Here is a 26,315-nt window from a genome sequence, read left to right as displayed (position 1 = left end):
AAGATAAAGAAAAGATCTATGCCAAATTCAAAATAGCTGCCATTGCACAATGAATACGATGAATAGCACAACAAGTAAGAGAGATATAGTCGATTCTGCATGACTGTGAGATACCCACTACCCATTTTCAATAAAAGCAAAACATTGCCGTATTATTCTTAACATATACGAAGTGAATATACCAAAAAATACAAGAAATATACCATAAATTATATTTGGTATATTTATATAGTAATAAACTCAATATATACTATATAGTACCAAATATACCACATTGTTTTAAATACAATACAGTAAATTTTCAATAATTATAAATGCAAAAAAAATAAATAAATAATTATGTTTGCAAAAAAAAATTAAACTGGATTTAACACATGTCTAATTTCATATCTTACAAATTGTTTTCATCTTAAATTTACTTCACATAGTCGTTAAGATCGGGTAAAGTAAATAAATATAAAATATCAGTTGTTCAATCAGCATTTACAGCCAACTTAATAGATTCCCTACTTTAGCTTTATTATTTATATAAATTCCCTGGGAATTCAATTGCCTGGCTGTCACTTCCTTGTGAATCAATTGAAAACGAATTACAACAGCTTTATTACTACTGTTGTACATCAATAGAATATGGTTATAAGTAAGTTATTTGTTATGGACTCGACAGCTTTGTGGTCCTCAATTAAATATGCAAGAGTCGTTGATCATGATCTGCATTCCTCGTGCTGATTTATGCAATTTGCAGTCTTTTGTTTTCTTTCAGTGCAAGAGCAATCATTATAGCTATTGACGATTGACTGGCATGATCTATAATTTATATATCAAGTGTGTGTGTGTTGTGTTACGTTGTGAATAATGTTATTAAACTCGCAGTTGTGTAAGGTATTTTGATTAATTGAACTATTTGTGAGAAATGATGAGCAAAGCTAAAGCATGAACATCATGCCCCATGCCAATTGCCAGTTGCCAGTTGCGAGTTACCAGTTGAATGTTGCCCCTTGCAACTGTTGCCAGTTGGTTTTGTGGTCGATCGAGTGCTGCTCTTGCGACTGCTGCCATGTTGCGTTGGCATATCAATTCACATGTCAGGCCAGCAGGCCAACTTGCAGCCAGACAGACGTACGGACAGACAACCTACTTATTTATGCAGCCAACTCCAACTTCAACTTCGACTTCGACTCCAAGTCCAAAGGCGAGCAAGACAGCGAGAACTGAGAACCCCAAGCCAAGAAGCAAGAGCTGTGGACCAAGTCTTGACTTGTTGCCTTGACTGATGGCCGCGTTCTTTTGGCCCGTTTGCTTGCGCGTCCTGCGGCTAAACAACTCAATACATCAACTCGCCGGCTTTAACATATTTCATTTAACGCAACAAAATTATGGCAAATATCACAAAATGATGTGAAGCTGATGCAGCCCATCAACGCGAAGCACGATCGTTAGACCGACAGGAAGACAGACAGACTGACAGAGTCAACATATGGGAAAATGAGAGGTTGCTGTAAAACGAAAGCAGCTCCACATATGGGTAGCACATTTATTCTAAATATTTCCGATCCATATATTCCTGCCAACTTTACCACAAATTAACTTGTTTTAAAATAATAGAATAATTTACGTTAATTTTTGTGATAAGTTTTCCTAATTAGATTATAATTTTGCACAATATTCTATGTAACCCAATTCTTTGAAAACTGATTGTAGATCTAACTTAAATTTAAAATTTATTTAAACGTAGAAGGGATGTTTATAGCTTCTTCTTATTCGCCCAGTCGTTGACTTTACTACAAAGAATTTTTAGATGCGTGCAATAAACTAACTTGTGATAAAAATAGTAAATTTAAGCTATCTATTTGTCATTTTTTCTTTAATAATAATAATATATACTATGTCTTACTAAATTATCATCTTTCATCTAAGAGTTAAATTAGAATGCAACATACTTAAGCTTGCCTTTGATTCCTGTTAGAGTAAGCAAATTTAAGCTTGAAATAATAGAATGATAATCTACGCAAGATTCTATAGAAGTTTTCTTATGATCTCTAAAAATACATTATTTAAACTGCTTTATACTTGCACAATATACTTCCTGTTTTGCAACTCGATTTATTTGCCTTTTTAATATATGATACAATCTTTATCTGCTATTTCTTCACATCTTAAACAAGTGTCTTCTCCCTTGCAAGTCACCTGGGAAATTTCTCTTTAATATTCCCATGCAGTTAGCACATTCTTTTCTTGGCCCGCTCCGCCATTTGCGGTAAGTGACTTATATGCGTGCCTAATCCAAAAGCATAATCTTTTAGCACATTTGCCTAACAGCTCCGAGATCTCTGCCCACAGTAGTCAGTGAGTAAAAACTGTGCCGACTTCGACTTGGAGGCTCAGAAAATCAGGCAATTAACTTTTAGACTGAAGAACACCGGCTACCGAATGCAATCGGCAATCGGCCAAAGCCAGAGCAAGAGCAGGAGACGGAGCCGGCAACTGGTTTTTTGAGCTATTAAGAATGCAACATTAGCATAGAGAGGCATCGTCATTGGCATCCTCAAGCGTCGCACACACACCTATACCCACACACAGTAGCCAACGGGCCGCTTTTTCTTCTTCTCTTCTAATTGCAAACGGTGTCAATGTGAAGCCGGCTAAATGTTGTTGGCTGCATTATTTGTTGGCAACAGTTGCGGCCATCGAGCCACACGAACAACAATTAGTTTTGCCTGCATGCCACGCCCACTTTGTCAGCTGACTGACAAACTGACAGACTGAAAGAGCGGCTAACTAAACTGACAAACTGATGGAACACTCACTTGCTAACTGTCTGTCTGTCTGTCAGTCTCCCCTCGACAGACTGACGACAAGTCGTAAACATGATTTGTACATTTAATTTTCCATCATTTTGTTTGTTGATTATTTCAAATGCTGCAGATACATGCGTGGGTAGCAAAGCCAATGACGGAGCCTCGTGACGCCATCAAAAAGATCTTCCAGCTGCCTCTCTGACCCACTTTGGTGGCTGCAGTTTTTCTTGCCTTAATTGCCAGCCGTGGGTTGTGAAAAACTGCAGTGCAACCAAACGGGTATCGGGCCATGGTTATGTCTAGGAAATGACCAAAAGACTTGAGTTTTATCATTGTCACCCGTTTAATTAACAAGAATCACAATCAGTGTTTGCAGCCAAGCTACAAAATACTCCGCAGAGCAGAGGAAAATTATGTTGCCGCGTAATGATGCAAGTTTTGTTGGTTACTTAATATCACATACAACAAACACATCATTCAGTAAATCGTATGAGCAAGCAAGAATAACACTTTTCATACCCGATACCAGAACCCATAAAGTCAGGGTCAACAGCCAAGATAATATAACATATCAATGTCCCTTTTTTATTTGCTCCGTCTATCTGTCTGTCCGTCCTTATGAACACCTAGATCTCAGAGATCATAAAAGACATGGTTATTATTTGCTTTTTAATGTAATTATAGATTAATATACCAAATAAATATTTTGGCATAATTTGAAATTTTTAGTATTTTAGTATATTAATTTGAAGAATAATGCTGCACTTTATTGCCATTTTAAAAATGGGTAACGGGTATCTTACAGTCAAGCACACTCGACTTTAACTGTCTTTCTTATTATTTATCCAAATATGATTTCATTATTAATATAATCTTTTTAGAAAATAATACAATCATGTAACCCCTTCTTTAAGTTTCTCAAAATTGTTCAGTAATGTATAAATTCATATGGGAAGAACTTAAATTAAAATTTAAATAGTTAATTATAAAGCTATTAAATGCATAGCTTATCATAAACATTTTAACTTTATTATGTGGATCAATATTAATTTATGTTAGCATGACTTTTACATAATTCGTGCCTGCACAAAAACACTGCTTAAATGCCGCATTTCTGTGCGCGCAGCTGCAACAAGTATCAAGTAGTCCGGATTACAGTGATTACTTTAATTAATTTATGGCATAATTTGAGGTGACATTTTTATGGGCGATTCGAGGGACTAAGCTTGAGCTAAGTCGCCCTGGCAATCAGCCAACGGATCTGGCAGCAATAAAACTAACTTGCAACTACAAAAGCAGCAACGACAATCAGAAGAAATATGCAACAAATTTGCATTGTCGCATTGTCACAGAAAACAATGAAACGCATTTCGTAATTTTTGCAATTGGAGTAGCCAAAAGCCCAAGTCTAAGCCAGAGGACATTGAGACTTGGCTGCCAGCTTTTGGTTTCATTTCATGTACTGACCGTCACACACACACACACAGGCATACACACATTATGACGCTTGCCACATTTTTGTAGCACGCTGCGGCCCTTTGTCAGTTTTGGTGTTGCGTCGTGTCGTGTGGCGGCTTCAGGTGTCAGAGCAGCCGATGGCCGATGCGGCCAGCCGATGCTATCGTCCGTTGTGGCCCGTTTAAAGTGCGCAATTTATGGCACAGCTGACACAATTTCATAATGCGCGAGACGCAAAGTCTGAGACGCAGACTAAGACTGAAACGGAGATTGAGTCTGTGTCGGAGGCTAAGACTAAGGCTGAGATTGCATACAGCATACAGCATACAGCAAACTGCAAAGTCGATGGCTGGCTCAAGATTACGCGATGTTATTTGTACCTCCTTCATTTTGGTGCAGCTAAAAATAGCGCAGCGCTGTGTTTTGTTTGCCAAAAGGTCAAGCAGAAGGTGTTGACAAGCTGTAAGCGTAAGTGCTGATTTATATGCCGCTCTCTGCATACTCGTAAGTTGAAATTGTGGCATTGAATTATGCTCAGCGTGGCAGGGAAAGTCCTCTCCTTGGCCGCGCTTTGCTGCCGATCGCAATCGCAATCGAAGCCGCGAAGCGCGATGACAACTAAATCGATTGCTGCTGTTGTACAACATGCAGCAAGGTTCCCCTTTCCCCCTCTCTCTTCCTCTGGTGACATTGCGGCAGCGACTGGCACGCACCTTGGCCAATAGTTTAGTATCTATGCAACGACGTCGCCCGTCTTGGGCCAGCAGCTGTTGATGGCATTATATTAATGCGCTTAGTCGATTTTCTATGGTGGCGTCGTCTGGGCAAGGTAGACACACACACACACACACAAACACACATACACTTCATCGCACACACAATTGATATTTTAATCGGCATTTCATTTTGTCTGCTCGCTGGCGCCATTGGCCGTGTTTAGGGAAATGACCAGTAGCAGCAATAGCAACACAAGCAACAGCAGTCCCCACACACACACGCACACATTCGCAGCACTGATTGGATCATTAAAAAGCCATTGGAATACGAGGCAACAGCAGCGCAGCAACAGCAACATCGACTATCACTGTAAACGTGTGTTAAGCCAATTCAACGCTTTTAACTTGCTCTTTTCGGCACGCATTTTGCAATTGCCATAAAAATTATTCAATGTGTCGCAAAATGCGCTTAAAGCACACACTAACACACACACACACACACACACACTTACAGCTGATAAGCGCTCTTTGCTTATTGTTTATAAATTGAATGCTGATTATAAAATGCTAACAAGCGAGTTTTGTGTCTTTACATTTTATGGCAACACCTGGCAGCCGAAGCATTATAACTGAATCGATATCGAAACGGAAGCAAAAGCTATAAACAAATGCATGCCTCATTGGACGACAGAGGGAGAGTGCAAAAACAACAACAACAACGTCAATACCAGCTCTCCTCCTACTTGGAAAAAAGCATGTGTGACGAACTCATGCTCAGCATTTTTTTTTACTGCATTCTCTATATACTATATGTTATACATACATATAACTCAATTTTTATTGCGGATGCAGACAACACCTCAAACAAAGCAGAACGGAAGTCGTTCACAAGTCGCCCAAGTTCCTACACTAACTGCAACTAATATCAATTTATGAGTAAATAAATCAATAAAATAAAATTATATTGGTTAGGAGGTCAAATATAGTAGGAGCTTAAATAGGTAAGATTTAAATTGACTAACTACTTCTACATTTCTTGTATTTCTCAATAAATTAATATATAATATCTTTCAAGTAAATGTAAAAGCTTACAGAAAGTAGACTTGATTTATGATAATCTACATAATGCAATCGTAAGTTTTAATTCGAAAGTTATTTTCCTTATAAACAATTAAACATCTTACTTCAAAAGTAAAAGCTGAAAGACTTTATGATTCTATAATAACATTTTCTGATATCTAATCAAATTCTTAAATATAATATAATATATATTTTCAAATTTCATTTGACGTCAGTTTGAATAATTACTGAAATTTGCGCAATTTACAGCTGCATCGAATATGATTATCTGAAAATTAGAGAATTGTGTAATAACCTTTTGCAAATTCCTCTTAGCATCCGATCAAACTGTGAAAGAAGTCTGCAGCAGTTTCACAAATTACGATAGAGCATTGGAAATTGAGGCAATATTTGCAGAGCCAGACGCATAAAGCATATAGTATAGAATAGTAAATGTTCTTAAAGATCATCTCCCCCAGCGCTGGTTAACTTCGTCGGCGCATATTTTATTTTTAGACGCAGCGCAGATCGCATGGTTCAGAGGCACTTATGGTAAATGGCTGGCCTAGCTTGCTCCCCAGAGCTTGCCACAGTTGCCCCATTACACGACACGGGGCACGGCAATGTGGCAACTTTTGCTTTTGGGGCAGACACAGAAAAGTCTGCCACAGAAACAACAATAACAACTCTTTGCAAATTCCAGCGAAAAGTGAAATCCTTTTAAGCGGCAGCAAACAAAATCTAGGAAAATGTCTGAGCGAGAGAGCACAAGCTGCAAACTGCGAACTGCAAAGCTAATGCCGGGGCAGGCGGTCCCAAAAACGTTATAAATCTTGTTCATATTTGCACGTGAACAAACGACAAGAGCCGACAAACAAAAAACCAAAAACAGAAAACTGGACAGCAACAAAAACAACAACGATGGACAGTCGCAGACGAGACGAAGCCATAAATGTCACGCAGCCGGAGCATAGACGATGTGTTCCAGGCTGCAGCAAAGTTCCTTCATCTCCTCCTCCTCCTTCTTGCCTGCCTGGCATATTAGTTTTCCACCCAGCTACGTGCTAAATTCCATGGCCAGAAATCCATTAAGCGCGTCCCAGTCCCAGTCTCAGGCCTTTGCTTTGCCTTTGCTGCCTCGGCCCGAGTGCTAAAATCTCATAAAACGTTGGCAGCCCGCTCTCCAGGCAGCTGCTTCTAAATTAACCCACCTCCAACTCCATCTCCAACTCCAACTACAAATCTCAACTGCAACAGCGCCGAGGAGGCCACTTGAGGCATGCGACACTTGCAGTCACGCAGTGGCAAGCGCAACACCAACAAAAACAGCAACAACAATAGCAGCAGCAGCAGCAGCTGAATTCTGTTGCCAGCGGCTTGCACTTTGCACTTCAGCCCGAAGCAGTCTCGAGTGTCGTCAGCAGCATGCGAGGAAACAGCAAAGTCCACAATGTAGCGAAGACCCTCAGGCTACCCTGTAAAAACCGCTTTCTAACAGCACCGTTATTTTTAGAATCAGATTTGAAAGCTTAAAGCAAATTTAACAACAACTTGATTGCACATGCGAGTACTTCTTTCTACTATATTTCATAATGAATATCGACTTTATATTAGAGTTAATAATATTTTTAGATTATTTTATTATACTTTGTTTATTACACTTTTTGACTACCTAAATGAAAATTTTTGGAAAACTCAAACTCCCAGACGATTTTATAATTGTAGAAAAAGAAATAGAGAGAGAGTTGCTAATTTGATGGTTTTATAATAAAGAACAAAAATTTTACAAAAAAAGAAACAGTAATGAGTAAGAAAGTAAAGAAAAATGTATGTATGTAGCAAATCAAAAGAATTCACTTTGGAATTTTCATTTCTAAGTTCCGTAAAATTTAAACATTTTAAAATTTGTGGTCACTCGCTCTATGTATTTATTTTCCACTTTATGTTATTAAATTCACATTGGAAATGAATCTATTAATGGAACTTTAATATTTCACCATATATAGTTAGGGGAGTCGTAAAAATAGATTTTATTCAAAGAAATATGTGCTAAAAATAAGGCATTTAAATGCGGAATCTGGTTAGCATCTTTATAAACTTTAATTTCTTTTAGAATCAAACTATTTCACAGATGAATCTCTAAGAACCCTTAAGAAATAGCTCACTACTGAGTTGAGGTTGGGGTATAACAAATTTTGCAGAACATATTAACTCTCAATGCATTTCAGTCGGCAATCATAAGATATACAAAAAACCATATACGTTTGCTAGATATCAACTTGCAGCTGCAGTCGAGCAAACCCATCCAGTGAGTTTGTTTAAGGGGTAGCGCAGGCAGCTGCCAGTGTTGCAATTCAAAGTCCGTCGTTGACTTTGACATGACGAACTGAACTGCGTGACTCTGGCATTTGAACAGGAACATAACTGAGAAGCAGGCCCTGCCCCTGAGCCATAAACAGCGGCAACAACAACACAACAAGCAACAGGAATAGCAACTGCAACTGCGTCGGTTCGCCTGATGAATTGCAAACATGGCGAGAAATGCATAAAAGTGTGAAAAATATTGCTAAAAATAGCCATGAAATATGCAAAAAAAAAAAAGGCACACAAATATATAAAAATAAAATAAAATGCCTTCAACATTTTTGCAACAACTAAATTGGCCAAAAAGGGGCGAAGACGAAGACGCAGGAGCAGAAGCAAGCGCATTGGCCGTTGGCCTTATGCTAATGCCAATTGTTTGGCGGTGGCGGTGGCGGTGCCAAGTATGGCCAATAGATAGTCCGACATGGCCATGACCAGGTCCAGTTCAAGGGCTTTTAAGGCTGGTATTTTCGGGTGAAATTTGCAACATGCAACAAGCCGCATTGTGCCGTATTTGGCCAGCAGCAGCAAAGCAAAAAGAAACCCCCAAAAAAAAAAGTTTCCTATTTGTTTTTGTCGATAGTTAAACGCTGATAAAGACATTCAATGTCCGCCTTATGTAAGACAGCCACGTTTAATTAGCCGATAAAAATAGTGGAGTGAAAAATGGCCAGCTTTTAGCCATTTTTCATGGCAACCGCAGTTTGACCTCAACCAAAGCCGCCCACGCATGCGTCTAATGCAAATGGACAGCCAGACAATGGAGAGTTGTAATAGAGAGAGAGAGAGAGAGATCAAGTTGTTGTGTTGCAAGCGAGATTGTTAATCTGTGTGGACAGTGAACGTTTTTGGATGCGATGCAGTCGATGGAATCGCCTCATTTGAGGCATTCGCTTTTCAAATCAATTTACCCGTATCAAATACGCATCTGGCTCTCTGGCTGACTGACTGGCTGGAAAGCGAAAGCCACACAATGAGCAGGAAACGTCTGTCAATGTTTTCAAGTCGCTCCAAGCCGAACTGCACAGCTTTAGATCGCTGTTTCAGCTGTTTGATTGATTGCCACAGTGCCCAAAAAGTGGATCAACGCTTGCGATTGCATAAAGCACACAAGATACGAGTTACCATACTATGTGTGGGCGTCATAGCCCCAGATTTTGGGCACTGACTCTGAGACCTATGCTATCCTACCTACCAAAGAGTGCCACTTCACTCCACTCTGCTGCGCACAAAGCTGTCAGTCAGTTGTCTGACAGTCCGTCATAACTGGCAACTGCCTTGCGACGCTTTTGAAGGCCAAAAGACTAAAGGTGCATTACACGACAAAGAGACAAAGTCTGACAACGAGACACAGACATATCAACAATATTGACTCTAGATACGCACTGGACACACTGACATTGGCTTCTTGGTAACGGCATTGTGACTCTGACTGCAAATGCAAATGCAACTGCAACTGCTTCGCAGGCTCTATAGCTGCTAATGAGCTTCATAAATAAGCCGCTGGGTATCGTTGGCTTGGATAAATTTGCATTGGCAGTGGCCCTGTTGACACGAGCCAAGTCAAGATATCTTTGTTAACAAGCTAGTTAGCCAGCCGGTTGGTTGATTCAGAGAGTGTTTCATGTAAATGTTAGTTGACTTGATGACAAGTCAATTCACAAAAGTAGAAGGTTCTTCATCCATCTATTTAAGGCCAACAAACAAGCAAAGGCATTACAGTTTGTTCTTGTTACGGCTGAGCTGCCTTGTCACCAAATTTCATACGATATTTAGGTGTTAATATGCCCAAAGTGACAGATGCAATCGCTTCTATTTAAATTACAATGAAAACTCACTTTTTGGACACCTTTATTTCCCGGACGCCAATGTTGTTGTCCGAACAATTTTTCGGGCGAATGTGGTCTTTACTTTATATCATATATATATATTTCAATCGATATAAACTCTCTCTAAACGGAAACGAATTCAATGTAAAATTTATGATATGTAAAACTTTGAAATGTGGATATTTCTTAAAGGGAATCTTTTCTCAATAATGTTAGAACTATTTCGGATATTTTAAGAGGATAAGGATATTATTTTTTTATATTTTCAATTTAAAATCGAACTAAACTTTATACTGGCGGACAGGATTTTCTTGTAAACATAGTGAGATGTATAAATTTAAGATAAAGATAGTCGTAAGCATGAAACAATGAAGAACATTAAATACTATTAGATATCGAAAAGAGTATCGACATATCAGCAAATCTTATATATTTTAATTTATTTTCATAAATTTTACATTATTTTAAGTGCACTTAATGCCAATTTAAAATAAAATTGTAAAGTGGGAAAGCTAAATCGACTGTTCTCCCAATTTCGAAAACACCTAAAAAGTGTGGAAGCTGTATTATCGTTCAAATATATGTAGTTAATATACCGAAAAAATGCTGAAATGTATATTTATTATATACATTTCCTGGTCTAACCTATGTTTAACGGGTATAAAAAATATCAGATTAATCCTTTAACTGTATACTCCCGTTGGACGGACAACAATTGTAAAGCGACGAGAGAGAGTTTTCACTGGCCTTTATTATTATATGATATGAATTTCTGGTATTAAACTTAAACACTCAAAACTTGCATGAACTTTTCAAACCGCACTCGTGATTGTTACATACTCAGAACTTGGCCTTAAGTGTTTGCACAAACATTTGCAGCTAATCAACAGCAATAACATACCTGCAAAGAGAGAGAGCAGAGTTGATAAATTAGTAAGTTGATTGCACTGGGTTGGAGTTGAGTTGCAGTTCAGTTGAGTGGACAAGAATTCCCTGCAGGATTGCAATCCAATAGAAACTCCTCTTTACCCCTCCCTTTCCCCCTTTGATGTACCGTATTTAGCAAGGCCGCATGTGGAATGTGGAGCTGCTTTCGATGCCCATAACGGGGCGGCAAATAGTGCCATATGAGCATCGTAAAGATGAAAAGACTCTTCTCCAGCCAGTCACACAGTCTTGGCCAATGTCAACGACGCTGCCTGCGTTGCGCTGAGAGGCATCAATTGCTGGTCAATGCACCGAGCAGTACACAAAAGTGGTTCAAATGCTCACTGGCTGTGTCTTCTGCTGCGCGTTGTTTCTTTCCAGTGAAAATATGCCAAAGAGGCGAGTGATGCCAACTTGGGCACTAAGAGAACGCGTTTTAGAGGCCATCATCCTCAGATCGTCCGAGTGTCTGGCCAGACCACCGGCGTTGCAGCTGCAGGCCAACTCTGGCTTTGGCTTTGGCTCTATTCGACTTGTGTCGACTGGACTTGACTTGACTTGACTCGGCCCGGTTCAGTTTAGTTTTGTTGAGGCTGCTGTAATTGGCAAGTGGAAAAATCTGTGCACAAATAAAAGGGGCTGAGAGGGAGGCCATAAAAAGCAGGTCAGCGACTGGCGACTGGCGGCAGCAAAGCAATTGCTTTGCCACTGCCACTGCTGGCGAAAAACAATCAAATTATGGCCACATTTGTATGCCAGCATCTTTAATTGATGGACAGGCCCCTGCCGATGTTCGCGCATTTGTTGCACAGCACATAAAAGGTGCAACGTAGTGGCATGCCACAGCCACAGCCACAGCAACAGCCGAAGACGGAGCCCAAAAGGAAATGTAGCATCATAAAATTTCACTGCCAATGGCCAATAGCGAAGCTCAACAGGCAGCTGTCCATCAGTAATTTACAGCACCAAATAGCTCCGACAACCAACCGCCCATATGTTAATGAAGCAGCTAGCGGAGAGCAGAGGATCGTATCGTATCGTATCGTATTGGACATGGCCCTGGATATTTATTTGGGGCGAGAGCGTGCGGGGGGAAAACCTGGCTGGGTAAATGCCCAACGCGTGATGAAAGACAGGAAAAGAGGCGCACTACAATTTAGCGCTTTAATTTGATGGCAAACAGGCGACAAGCTCAGGACCTCAGCTGTAGCGGAAGCATCTCGCCTACTGCAACTTTACATTGAGAGAAAAACATAGAATTACATTTTTTAAAAATGTTGTCAATAAATGCAAGTATGTGGATTCGGTTTTCGAAAAGAAATGGGCAAACAGAAACTGAAATCAATAATTTTTAATGATGTGGAAGGTTTCAGAAGGGAAGTATGAAATCAAAAACTTCAAAGAATTTAACAAAAGTAAAGAAACTAAACGTCAATTTAAAAGTGATTGAACCGCAAGTAAAATTGTTTCAGTAACTTGCCACATTCTGAAGCCAAATTTCTAATTAATTGCTATTCAATTTATTGCTAGTTGAACTTCTTCTGAATTATACAAATGATTTATAAAATATCTCACAGTTAAAATGTTTCAAGATTTTATGCGAAATTAAACGATATATACGATAGTTATAGACCAATTTTGAATCAAAATTCGGATCAGCCATTGTTCTATATATAATAACTAGCCAGCTAAGCACGCAGTTTCGTCTGTGTTGATTTTTGAAATATGTAAATTCGAGTTATTTTATGAGGTTCTTTATCAACTGCATCTAGACGAATTCTTGAAACTAGCATTTAAAAAAAACTTTTATTAAGAGCACTTGCAATTCGAAAAATAAAAAAATTTTATATACATTAAGTTAATACTCAATTTTCATTAGCCAATCTCAATGACCCTGCACATTCTTAGTTAGGAATGCTAAACTAATTCAGCCAACTGGTTCAAGGAATTTTCCGCCATAACTAGAGTAGAGGTTCCCCCTTTTTTTGCCGTGTGTACTTGAATCGAAGTGCAAATTCTATCAACAGCATGCATCGGGCGTTAGATGGCCAACACCAGGCAAGCAGGCAACCACAGGCGAGCAACTAACGAACAATGCAGCCAACTCACCAGCGAGTTGGCCAGTTAGTCAGCCAGATTGGCAACAACATGTTGTTGGGCATTTGCTAGCAATTTATTTTAATTACTCGCCTTCTGCACGTTGTTGTTATTTATATTACGAGCTGTTGGCCAAAAACCATGCCAAAAACCCTAAACATGAGAAATCAATTTTAGCCAGAAACAACTGTTGTTGGCAATTTTTAGCGGTTTTTTTTCGCTGCTGCTGAGTGCATTCAACTTTAAAGCCTTAAGGGCTTCATTTGAATTGACTTCCGTCAACAAAAACAAAAAAAAAAAAAAAAAAAAGAAACGAAGGCGCAAAGGCTTAACATTCTAATTGCAGCATGTTGCAAAGTAAGTGCGGACACTTGCAATTAATATGAATGCTGCTGCAACATGGCACACGGCACCAAAAGGAGCCATAAAAGTTGACTTTAGAGTCAGTGCTCGTCGCGTTGCATGTTGCCTGCTGCAAGCTGCGAGTTGCGAGTTGCGAGTTGCGCGTTGCAAGTTGCCTGTTGTCTTGATATTGCCAAAGGGCTGATGCTGGCTGGAATGCAGCGTAACGCCAGCAACATTTCACGCTTAATTATAGACGCCGCGCAGCGCTAGGAATTTTTCATAAAGCCAAAGTCGAGTCTTGGCCCTGACTTTGGCTTTGGCTTTCGGGTTCTAAGTCTTGGGGCAGGATACGCGCATTTCCGTCTAATGCTGCTTCGAGTTGCCAGCTTATTTATGTGTGGGCCGTTTGTTTTGTAATTTAATAAGCAAACGCAAAAAAAGGGGCGAGACAATGTTGCAAGTAAAAAGAAAAGAATGATGAAGAAGGAAAATGATTCTAGTCAACCGCGCATGCAACCACAAACCACCCACACATGTGCACACTCACACACACATACAGAGAAAAAGAGAGAGAGAGAGAGACACTTTTGTATCTGAGGCAGGCACACGCCGTTGACGCCTCTGTCGACGTCGGCGCCAGTGAGTCGCAGTCGCAGTCGGAGCGCCACAAAGCCAACAAAATGCTGACTCAGCCGACTCGACGGTGGAATGCAAGAACGAAAGAACGAACAACAACAACAACAAGTCGAACAACGCCGCATAATTCATATGCAATTAATAATTGGTTGCACATGCGCAGAATGTTGCAGCCCCGCAGCATGATGCGCAACTTTGCTGCCGCTACACTGAGCAAAAAAGACACAAAGTTTTTTGCAAGGGTTGCCCCGGCAGGCGAGAAGCCTTAAGTATCTGCCAGATATTAATCACTTTGCCAGCCAGCTTCGCTCATCTTCTAGTTTGTGGCCGCCAAAAAAGAAAAAAAAAGAAAAACACAAAACAACAAACTTAAGCCAGCAATGAATGGCAAAAAGGCTGACCTGGCGATGATGTTGACATTAAGCCTGGCAAACAAAACTCACGCTAATGATGTCAAATTTGTCTGGCTTAAATGTTCGTATGTGTGTCAAAATTGTTGGTCGAAAATTGACCTTTGATCAGGTAAGCGTGAGTCGACTTAAGGCGCAGTTTACTCATGACTTTTCTATTGAATTACAATGGGAATGTCTCAATTTACACACACACACACACTCACACAAACATGTCTGACATTGCCTCATGCTTGTTGCTGTTGTTGTGGTTGTATCCACAGCTGTCCATGTGCGGCATATAAATGAAAACACGCGACACATTCATCATTTCCAATTGACGCTGCCTCGTCACATAATCAGAATTCTCAATTGGAGAGGCAACAACACAAACTTTTGCTGCAACTTCAATGTCAACTCAAGTGGCAAAGAATGACACTCGATGGCACAGTGCAAATATGAGTAAATATACATAAAAAAGCAACAGGAATTTAATCCCAAAACAGTGTCAATTCAATGAGAGCTCTTTAACAGACACAAATCCATCAAATATTGAGTTATTTCTGCTTCTATGAATGCAGTTTAAGAGAACTTACAATGTGAAAATATACAAAAGGATTATTTATTGTAAATTTAAGTGAAAATATAGAAAAGAATATTTACTACTGCTGATATTAAGATTTACTATTACTAAGCTTTAAAACTAATTTTTAAATACTGCTTGAAAGTTTCGAAGTTTCGTGCAAGCTCAAACAAATTTTTCAAAGCATATTTGAATCTCTCCGAGCTTTTAAGTTGCTGCAATTTTACTAGAACATGGAATTTGATCTCGATTTCAATTTGAGTGATCTTGATATGATGACAAACATGGGAAAATATAGAAAATCTTATTAAGTATATAGAAAATGTTAAAGTAGCGATAGAAATTATTTAATTGACAAACTTATAAAAACTTTAAAAGCACATTTGAATCTTTGAGATCTTTGAAGTCACTACGGTTTTAAAAGCATATAAAATTTATTTATATTCATTTGAGAAAGCTTAAAATTACGATAAACATAGTAAAATACATAAAGTAATATTTATTATATAGGTCTTTAAACACACTTTTGAAGTTGTTATCAATATATAGAAATTCCTGTCAAACTTTTAGAAACTTTAAAATCACATTTTAGCCTTTGCGAGCTTTAAAGTCTCTACAGCATTGCCAAATTATTAATTGTACGTCATTAAGACAAATGCTTAGCTTTCACCAAGTCTTTTAATATTCTCTTTGCCCCACTGTGCATATGCTAGACATTAAAGCACATTCTGTGTATCTATTATAATATTTTGGAATCAAGTTTAGTGTCAAAGTTGTCCCTTGTCTGGCATTCTAATTAAATGCCAAAGTACAATATTAATTTATGGTAATTTGATACTGCGTCATTTTGAGGCGACAATAAAGCAGTTGAGAAATCCGTGGAATGCACTGCAACAAGCGGCAAGAACGTAACAAATTGCCAGCAATTTGGAGTTACGCATCATTATAATGGGCTCTCACAATCTGATCTGAAGATCTTCCAATAATGTGCGCCAATTAGAAACATATTCAAAAAAGTTCTCTTCGACCTCTTGAGCACAGCTGCCTTTTTTTTATGGAGTGTTGCTTGTTTTTTTTTGGAGGAAGGGGAGAGCTGTTGCAAGAGCATTTGGCCCAATGGAGTGGCAATCGACTCTGCAGCTAAAAATAGTTGCACATAGGCGCAAGCTTCAGGTTCTATGATCTGGCAATGGCGATGGAGATGGCGATGGCGATGTCGATGTCGATGCTGCTTCTTTTGGTTCGATGGCAAAGAACACGATGTTGAAATTTTGATTGCGACATTCTTTCGCAGCAGCGCGCGCGTTGCAAGCTCTACAAATTGAGGCATTGCCTGAATGACTGACTGGCTGACTGATCGCATTGGGGGGATATTGGCATTGCCCAGGGTTGCTGTTGCTGTTGCTATTGTTGTTGGCTTTTAATGCTTTTGGCCGTCATTTGATTTATGGCAAATGCTTATGTTGACATGCCGCAAAAGCATTTCCAGCTTAATGATTGCATTCTTTGCAGCCATTTCTATCGCAGCCGCATGTGGCAACCTATCATCGCCATGTGGCATATACACACACACAGCTAATAGGTGGAACCTAACACATACTCTAGTATTTAATGTGAATGCCAAGCATATAGCCCAGAGCTGACCTGGAAAAATCTATACAAACATTTGCTGTGCTTAGCACACGTTGCACAAATTTAATTAAATTTTTGTTTGTTTTTACATTTTAGTTTTTTCCTTCTTCTTTTGCTTCTTGCCATCGTGCATGACATGCAACATGCAACGTTAGCATCAGATTCCTTGAGCGCTTTAATTGAATTCAGCCCAAAAACTTCACTCGGTTTATGCAAATTTTATGCAATTAGCTGCTGGAAAACTAGAAAAACGTGCATTAGTTTTTCCTCTTTAGCACATTTTCAACTTGAAATTTAATCAGCTATTTAGCTGCATAATTGCCTATAAAGAGTTTTGATGAGCTCTTGTTATCATAGCATTAAAGTGTTTAATGACTCGAGATTAACTTAGAAGATTATATTTAATTATTTCATCTGGCCTCCTTTTGAATATATATTGTTTATGAATCTAGATTCCACTATCGTCTTAATGTTTTTAGCAAAATCTAGTGCAAGATTTTATCAACGAATACATCAAGATTTTCAAAAAAGAGTAAGAAATTTCATTGAAATTTAGTATTTGGTTACTGCTATTTTAGCTGACAAACTACTTTTCGTTTTATTCTAGTGATTAATAGAAGATCACTATAAAATTGTAACCGTGATATCTTATCCTTTGATGAGCTTGCAGCATGTTTTAAACATAATTTGTAATAATATTTCACCAAATATTATAAGATTTCAATAACAGTTTAACAACAGTTGGTAAAAAACTTCCATAATTTCTAGATTACAAATACTTTTCATATTATTCGGCCAATTTATTAAAGTTCACTATAAAATTAATTTCAAACATTAGGGAACTTAAACAACAATGTTTCAATCAACATTTTCAATAATATTTTGAACAGAATTCTTCATTAAACAGCCATAAAAGTTGGTAATGAACTTCCATGATTTGTAGGTTTAAATTACTTTTCATATTATTCTGCTGATTAATTAAAATTCATTATAAAGTGATTGCATCATGTTTTAAACAAAATTGATAATACTATTTTACCAAAGAATTTGAATTTAAAAAGCTCAGCAGAAGCTCTTAAAGAACTTCTCTGAACTTTAATCTGAGTGAAACAATTTCTAGTTTATGCTATTTCAGCCCTCAAATTGCATTTCATATTATTCCGCTGATTAAATAAACTTCACTATAAAATTGTTTCCAAGGAATTTCAACTGATTACCAAGTTTTCGATTCAAGTGGTAGTTCGTCTGCAATCCTTGTGTCTTCTGTCTGATGTCCTATCTCTGTCTTGCTGTGCTCTATAATCACCATTAAGCATTTACATTGCTTTGGCCACATGATGCTCATAATTTTGCGCGAGCAATTTTGCAATCATCGAAATGCAATTCGAATGCAATCATTTATCTGACTCTGCGTCTACATCTGTCTGTCTGTCTGTCCGTCTGTCCGTCGGTGCGCTGTCTGTCTGCCTCACAGTTGGCACAATTTTTCATCTTTCTGTTGCAGTTGCAGACTGCATCCTGTGGCCAAAGCAAATATTGATGCTAGTCGCGGCGGATCTCTTGGCGCTGGACAGAAGACAATCGATTATTCGCCGCCTGGGCGCAAACGTAATCAGACAAATTCAATTTACGGCAATTTGCATGCCGCATCGTTCAGAGTCGACTAGTTGCCAGTTGCAAGTTGCCAACATCGAACAAGCCAAACATTCAACAAGCAACCAGTTTTGTTTTTCTTTTGCTTTTTGCTCTTTGCTTTTGCTGTATATGTTGCATGAGAAATGACAATGGCTGTGGCTGCTGTCATTCTAATGTGACCAAGGCTGGCTTCCAAGGCTGTGCAACAGGCTGTGTTGCACCCTCCTCTGACTCGATCTCTCTCCTCCCCAGTCGTGCCACAAATAGTTGTGGCTACCGGCGCATGCTTGTTGCACATTTGGCGCCTTATCGCCGCACTCGCATCTGCCCGGTCTAGTGTCTAGTGTCTCGTGTCCAAGTCCAAGCTGAGGCTGAAGCTAAGGCTGAGGCTCACCCACTCCAACTAGCCGTTGGCAAATCGACGAGGCGCAACCTGAGAGCAACTCGATGCAACTAGCTGCACAGCCTGGTTGGCAGGTAGTTTTTCCGCCTGCCTTTTTTCGTATTTTCCTTGGCCAGGAAATGAAAAATTGCCAAAAACATGCCACGCTCTGGTCTCCTGTTATCCGCACATACACATATGCATGTTGCACATAATTGGCGTTTATGCCACAAGCAACCTGCAACAGCAACAACAGAGCCTGATGCGTTCGTTGATACGCCCCGTGCCAGTTGTTGCAAATGTTGCCCATTTTTGGGGTGTGTCGCCCCAAGCCAAATGCGCTCACTCACTTAACCTTTGAACTCGCAACATGTTGCCAGTTGCCAGTTGCCCGATGCCAGTTGCCAGTTGCTAGCGTTGCATTGTTTGTCGCAGCCAAAAATAAAACGTGATTAAATTAAATTAACGTTTGCTTCCTAGCCGCCAGCAACAGCAGCAACAATTTTTGTATTTTTTTTTTTCGTTTTTTGTGGTTTTTTCGTGTGAAGCATGTGAAATTTAGTCATTAGTTGTTGTTATGGCCTGGCCATTAGCGCACACTTGCCAGCCACGCCCACCGATTCGTGATGATGATGTTGTTGTTGTCAATACCACAGCAGCAGGCGTTGTTGTTGCTGGCAAACTGCATTTAATTTCGTTGGCATTGAAAATGAGATGTGGCAAATACTCGTAATCTTAAATCAGGCAATCAAAACTGGTTCACTTATGGAATTGTTTTTTTTTCTCGCATTTTTTTCATCTTTCTGCTTCGATTTAATTTGTAATTTCTTTCGTTATATATGAACCAGGAAATAAACTAGTTGGAAATGCAATAAATGTGATTAGAAATAAATCGCGCTCTCAATGTTCTAACAAAAAGCTAGTTTACTCATTGATTGCTCTGCAGTGAAACATATAAAAGAATTTTATTCACGATATTGCAACTAATAATGCTAATTTTCTATTTATCTATAAACATACGATTTAGTTATCAAATACAAATATAAATATTCATAAGCAAATATATTCGTTTAAATTTAGAATTGCGTGGGACATAATGTTTTTATCTATTTTAATAGAGTATTTGATCTTTTTTGTTTTTGAAAATTCTGTTGCTCATAGTTAAAATGAAATACCAAATCAAAAAATATCATTTATTATTCGTTAATCTTCATACACTACACAACACTTAAGCTAAGATACTCTTACTCATTAGTCAACACATAAATTAAGTAATTCAATACGCAGCACTTGAAATTATAAAGTATCGATAAGAGAAGGGAGAAAATAGAAAATCGATATTAAATCGATGTGTTATCGACGGTAGAAGGAACATTGATAAATAAAAGGTCAAAGTAATTCAATTTGTAGAAACTAAATATAACGATAAAACTTAAATGAAAATATCATTTTATTATAAGTTATTTCGGCAATAATCTGGTTTTTAAAGTTTTTGTTCTTGATAAACCCACTAAAGTAACTAAGTTAACTGTAGCAAATTGTTGCTTATGTCAGCAACTTGTTAAGTAATACTACTCATGTTTAATGATATATTTTTCCCCACATCGATCAACTTACATCGTTAAACTTGCAGCGTTCGCATTTTCTCAATCTCTGAAAGCCCCAAAAAAAAAAAGAATTGGCGGATGTTTATCTCGCTGGACGTTAAAAAACAGCAAACAAGAGCAGAAACAACAAACAAACAACGGCAACAGGAACAACAACAACAACAATAACAACGACGACAACAGACAATCGATGGAGAAGAATCAGAAGAAGAGGAAGATTAACAAGATATCAATTTACTGCACAATATTTGTGGTTTATTTTCACACGCTGCCGTTGCTTGAGCCTCAGGCAAACAACGAGAGATTAAATATGATGCATGCCTCCACAGAAAGAGAGAGAGAGACGGAGAGAGAAAGAGAGTGAGGGAGGGAATAAGATTGGAGAATGACTCAACTGAGGCAGGCAACTGACCAGACCAACCAATCAGTGACCGATCCTAAGACCCCTTCGGAGGGATGGAGAGGGGAAATTGGGGCTGAGGACTTCGACTTGGGAAGCTGTCACAGCGTCTACGTCACAATTCTCAGGGAGCTACGTTCCGAACACAAACACAGATGTTTTTTTTTTTTGATACATGGTTCTTATTCTGGAACATGTCATGGGACCGCAATGTGCAAACAGGAAATATATATATATGTATAAAGCTATATATGATGAGTGTGTAAATACGGTGGGCGGACGGATGCAACTGTTAACTCTTAACTGTAAATGAAAACCTTTTTGAGTTGCCTTTTTTGTTGTTCCGTTTCTCGCTCTCTCTCTCTCGCTCGCTCGCTCGCACTTCCAATAACACGTCACATGCGCTTTTCCTTTCACGAAACGCGTGTCGCTGGCCAGCGCCAAAAGCCATTAACATAAAAATGAATTTCGCTTTTCTCAACGCCATATCGCAGCTACCAAATCGCCCCAACCAGGCCAAATGAAGTTGTAACCGCTGCAGCCAGAGCTGAATCCAAAGCTCGACTTGTAGTTGGAGTCAGAGCTGGAGCTGGAGCTGAAGCTGAAGCTGGTGCTGGAGTTGCAGTTGTTTGCTGGCGTTACGTGGCCAAAAAGCGAAACGCAATAAATTTCACAAACGCGCGCAACAATTAGAAACGAAGCAACAACAATAACAGCAGCGACAAACAGCAAAAAAAATATAATAAGAATGCTATGGGCAAGAGAGCGCGACTCGAAGATACCCTATAAAGCAAAAACATATATTCAGAAACAGAAATCCATATAGCTAAATTCGAAACTATGTCTAAACTTTGAAGGAGAATTTAATAATTCTATTTAATTACTTGAGTGCAATGCTAGAAGCATAATACTTTTAACTTACTGTGATAATCACATCATTTTATTCATTTTACCATTGAAATAATTGCATTAATATATTATTGATATCTAAAATCAGGACTAAGCATACTTGTTATCACCTGCTTTTGACGAGAATTTTCAGAACTGATAATTTCATTAATTACTTTTTTTAATGTAATCAAACTATTTTAGTTAAACTCTTCAGTAATTATACTATTGCAAACATATTCATTCATATTAACAATACCATTTTATTGAATTCAATATTTTACAGTTTTATAATATAAATTTAATTTAACAGCTTTAGTAACTCTATTTAACACTCTATAAATTACAGGGTATTGAAAAACGCAGCAAACGACTGTCGAAACATTTTATAGCTATCGACGATTGGACGCCAGCGACATCGACATCAACATCGATTGCCATTGCGTCGGTGGCCCCAACGACAAAGTCGAAGTCGAAGTCGCGACGTCGAATTCGAAGTCGAAGTCGACGACGACGACGACTCGTGCGCAAGCGCACCGATAATTTCTTGTTATCGACGCGCCATGATCACGTAAATTATGTTGAGAGGACTGGAGGAAAAAAAAAAAAACCAAACTGAAAAATAAAAATCATTTGCCGGCGCAGACAAAATGCAAAGCGCCAAAAAGCGTCAAGAGACGGTAAATTGGTAAGTATATTGGAATGCATGCGATAGGCATTTAAAGCTAGCTCTAGCTCAAAGCGGCAGCTCAAGGCAATCGACTTGGGCCAGACATTGGTCTCACAGATTAATCCAAGCCAAAAAACCAAACATGGCACATTGTGTAACATTGCAAAATCCCAACTTACAAAAGAGATTCTTAGTGATCTGATTTAAAAAGTAGACACACAGATATAAATCAATAAGTATTAAAGGTATTTTTAGCCAGTGTTGTGTGAAGCAGAGCTAATTAAGATAAATACAACACAGGACAGGACAGGACACAAGGGACATTGTCATGGAGATGCTGTCATGTCTTGGCAGTTAAAGTTGGCGAAACGTGCGAGTGGCAACATTTCAGTTAACACGCTTTCGTCTGGTAAACCGTAGCAACGGTTGTTAACACGCCGCCAGAGTTGTTGTTGTACTTGCAACTTACAACTTGCTGCAGCCTTAGCCTCAACAAATTGCAGACGACACACAAGAGACAACAGAATGCATAAAAAATAAAACGATTTCCTACAACTTGCCTTAACGAAGAGCCAACGCCTTCGTCAGCTCCTTGCGGCTGTTGCTAGCGCCACCTACACACAGTGATGTGTACTATGCATACGAGTAGGTGTCTGTTGGGTGTACCTCAGGTGTATCTGGGTGTTGATTGTGCGGAGCTGCGCTGTGCTGAGCTGTGCTGTGCATTGTATTCGTATCTGCGCGAAGTCCAGAGATTTTTATCTGGCCACAAACTGCTTGGCATTCTTTGTGGCCAGCCATTGCCACCGTCTTTGCCACAGCTGCTGCTGCCTACAGATGCCTCTTCCCTCGTTCTCGAACGGAAGTCAGTAAACTTTCAGGGTTATTATTATGCCAGACTTGTGGGCTGTGCAGTTCCAGTGACAGGCAGACAAGCTGTAAAACGTCTTCAGCTGGATTGGCAGTTGCCAAAATTGTTTACTTCGAAACGGAAGACTGAAGCAACGACGCAAATCTTTACAGCACTTTACAACTCATATGGCTGGCTATTCGTTTCTTCGGTACAATGAACTCACCAGCAGCTGGCTGGCTATCTGAACAGCTCTATATGTTTTATGTGCTTTATCTGAGCTCAATTTGATTTGCAAAATAGTTCAGCGGGAGAAGAACAACAATAGACAAAGACGAGATTGACCCAATTCGCAGACAACGCAGTCAACGCCCGCATAATAAACTCATATCTCTCTAACATACTGAGCATATACATATAGTTATCTGACTATCAATTCCATTTTATGACACCGACGCGACGCCACCTCAATTAACAGTTATGCATATACGAGTATATACTATATCTGATAGATCAATACTAATTGCCCGTCAAGGCAGCCTCAAGTACAGAAAACAATATCGATCTCAATCGATATTAGCAGCGGCAACTTTTGAACCACTTGAACAGTATTTACTGTAATTAGATCAAATTTAGACAATCAACTTTCTGATACTAAGTATGTAGATGATCATTTCAGCTCGTTTCGAGTCTTGTTGAAATTGTGTACGAAATGTTGCGGTTGTCGCATGGATCAACATGTGAGTTTATAAATAAACACACAAACAGTCGCTACCATAAGTTTATTTACCTGACCTGCGGTTTGAAGCGTCCCGCGTACTTGTGCTCAATATCAAATGTCGCCTTCCCGCCCAACCAAGAAAACATCTTTAAGATACAAGATATCGAGTATTCTTTTCAAAGCCATGCAAAAGCGAAGTCAAGCAGGTGAAAGTTTCATCTGATTATGCTTGACTACTAGTATAATACGACTGAGGCTCCATATATCCAAAGTAGATCGCAGTTTGTGTTAGTCATACATATATCTGAGGGCCAGCGAGTTTATTCACATTTTAAAGTCATAAACTACGAGCATGCTCAATCATCATATGCATACGAATATATGAATGCATTCGTTGTGATTCATAAGTCTTTGCGTTGCAGTTGCGAATCATTTGCTTTATCAACATTTATAACGAATGACTCTCCCCACAATTTGCACATAAAACGAGCTCGAAATGAATAAAAAAAAAAAAACAGACGAATCTTAAAACGCTTCCTAAATGCTTTTTTATGACAGTCGCAATGTATCATTTGATCTCTTCTCTGTTTATTGTTTATTATCTTTGATTATGCTAATGCGGTTTTCAATTTCAATTGTCATCTGGTCTAAACAATATTTAGCGATTTAGAGCTGCTGAGATTGTGGGAATTGTGAAGCTGCGTAGATGCGGGTTTTCAGATCTTCCAGTGACACATTTATGGGGTGCATTCGGGAATGTCAATGAACCCAGCACACATTGGAAACACATTGTGTAAAGACAACATGTTGTCATGGCCAAGTGCAATTGTGGGCAACATTGTTGCAAACATCTGTGGCACTCACCTGCTGTTGTTGCAGTTGCTGCAGTTGTTGTTTTTGTTGTTGTCTGGTTACAAAGCCAACAAATTCCAGATACCCGAGTTTAATGCACGCTAATCCAATAAACTCCAATAAGTGAAAACAGAAATAGTTCAAGTGGAAGTCTGATTATAGCAGTCACTGCAGTTGCAAGCTGCCCAGTTGCCAGCTGAGCTGATAAGAGGAGTGTACCCAGTTGTCTCGCTTTCGGTTCTGCTCTCTGTAGTTTTATGGCATGCAATTATGGTCTTCAGATACAGATACTGCTAGCAGAGATACTCGGCTACTCAGTACAGTTGCAGTTGCAGTTGCAGTCAGCAGACAGTTAATAAATGCATTTAAGTTGTTCACTCAAGTGGAAAATTTCTTCATATTTACTTATTTATGATTTAAAGACGCACATGAGGGTCACACGAGGACAGTTGACGTCCACGAGGGGGGCAGGGAAAAGAGGAGCACACACACACTGTCTGTCCACTTAACTTTGAACTTAACATTTTTCTCTCATTAGTTTTTTGTGCACTTTTCGTTATCAGCAATTACAAATGCATTGACCTCGTTTCAGTTTTTTCGGTTGCGACTTCGGTTCGGTTTTTGGTTTTCGTGTTCGGTTCGGTTTTCAATTTTCTGTTATTTTATTTTGGACAGCAAATGTAGCTAAACATTAGCGTAAACAATTCGGTATTCGGCGGGGGGCGCGGTCGCAATTGGTGCACAACGGAAGCTATTTCTTCAAGCAACAACTAAACACATATTTAAATGCATCGCTGCGCACAACAACATCAACATCAACAGTAACAACCACTATGAAACATTTACGTTGTTTACACAAATGCCAAAAATGTTGTCGATTCCCGATATGCCGATACTCCGATGCCGATTGCCGTCTCGACCGTCTTGACTGTCATCGACTCGCACCGGTCAACGTGAGACTGAAAACTGACAAAACAAAAAACCGAAACTGAAACCGAAACCGAAACTGAATTCAAAAAATAATAATAAAAACAGTCGTTAAGCGTGGCGCTCAACCGAGAGAGAAAGAGAGAAAAATCAAAAGAGAGAGCGACTAAGTGTGAGAGCGCTGCAAAAAGAGAGTGTGTGGTCAGGCTGACAGTGCTAGCGTAGTACTAGGAGTGCGGGGTAAGGGTGGAGAATGCGAGGAGTGCATGCGCATGTTGGGGGTCGCCCCGCTCATTCCGACTGTCCCTCAGCTTGTGTTTGTTGTAGAAGTGTCTTCGTTTCGACTAACTTCCCAGGGGTGGACTGCAGTGCGTTCAGGGTTCAATGTGACAGTACAACAGTACAGAACCTGTTAGCCGAATGCAGTCAACCAACACGAACGCAGAACGAAAGCATTTCTTTTCAGAGAAGCATCTACACTGACAAAAAATTATAGTTATACATTGAAAAAAATATATATTTCATTATCTACAACACTATAACAAACGCT

The 26,315-nt window shown here is 39.2% G+C and overlaps 1 protein-coding gene and 1 long non-coding RNA gene across 4 annotated transcripts in view; one reads left to right on the top strand and one right to left on the bottom strand.

Moving 5' to 3' along the window:
- Positions 1-26,315, bottom strand: part of LOC132789222 (myosin-M heavy chain) — a 63,270-nt gene that overhangs the window by 8,660 nt on the left and 28,295 nt on the right. The window lies entirely within an intron of this gene.
- LOC132790966 (uncharacterized) lies at positions 19,961-20,528 on the top strand. Of its 2 annotated transcripts, none has more exons than XR_009632845.1 (2): positions 19,961-20,238; positions 20,484-20,528. It is a non-coding gene; the product is annotated as an uncharacterized LOC132790966 (long non-coding RNA). The 2 variants fall into 2 exon arrangements; XR_009632846.1 differs by lacking the exon at positions 19,961-20,238 and adding an exon at positions 20,265-20,415.

Source organism: Drosophila nasuta, chromosome 3 (genome assembly GCF_023558535.2).
Source record: "Drosophila nasuta strain 15112-1781.00 chromosome 3, ASM2355853v1, whole genome shotgun sequence".
NCBI classification, from domain to species: Eukaryota; Metazoa; Arthropoda; class Insecta; order Diptera; family Drosophilidae; genus Drosophila; species Drosophila nasuta.
This window is presented reverse-complemented; position numbering and strand designations above follow the sequence as displayed.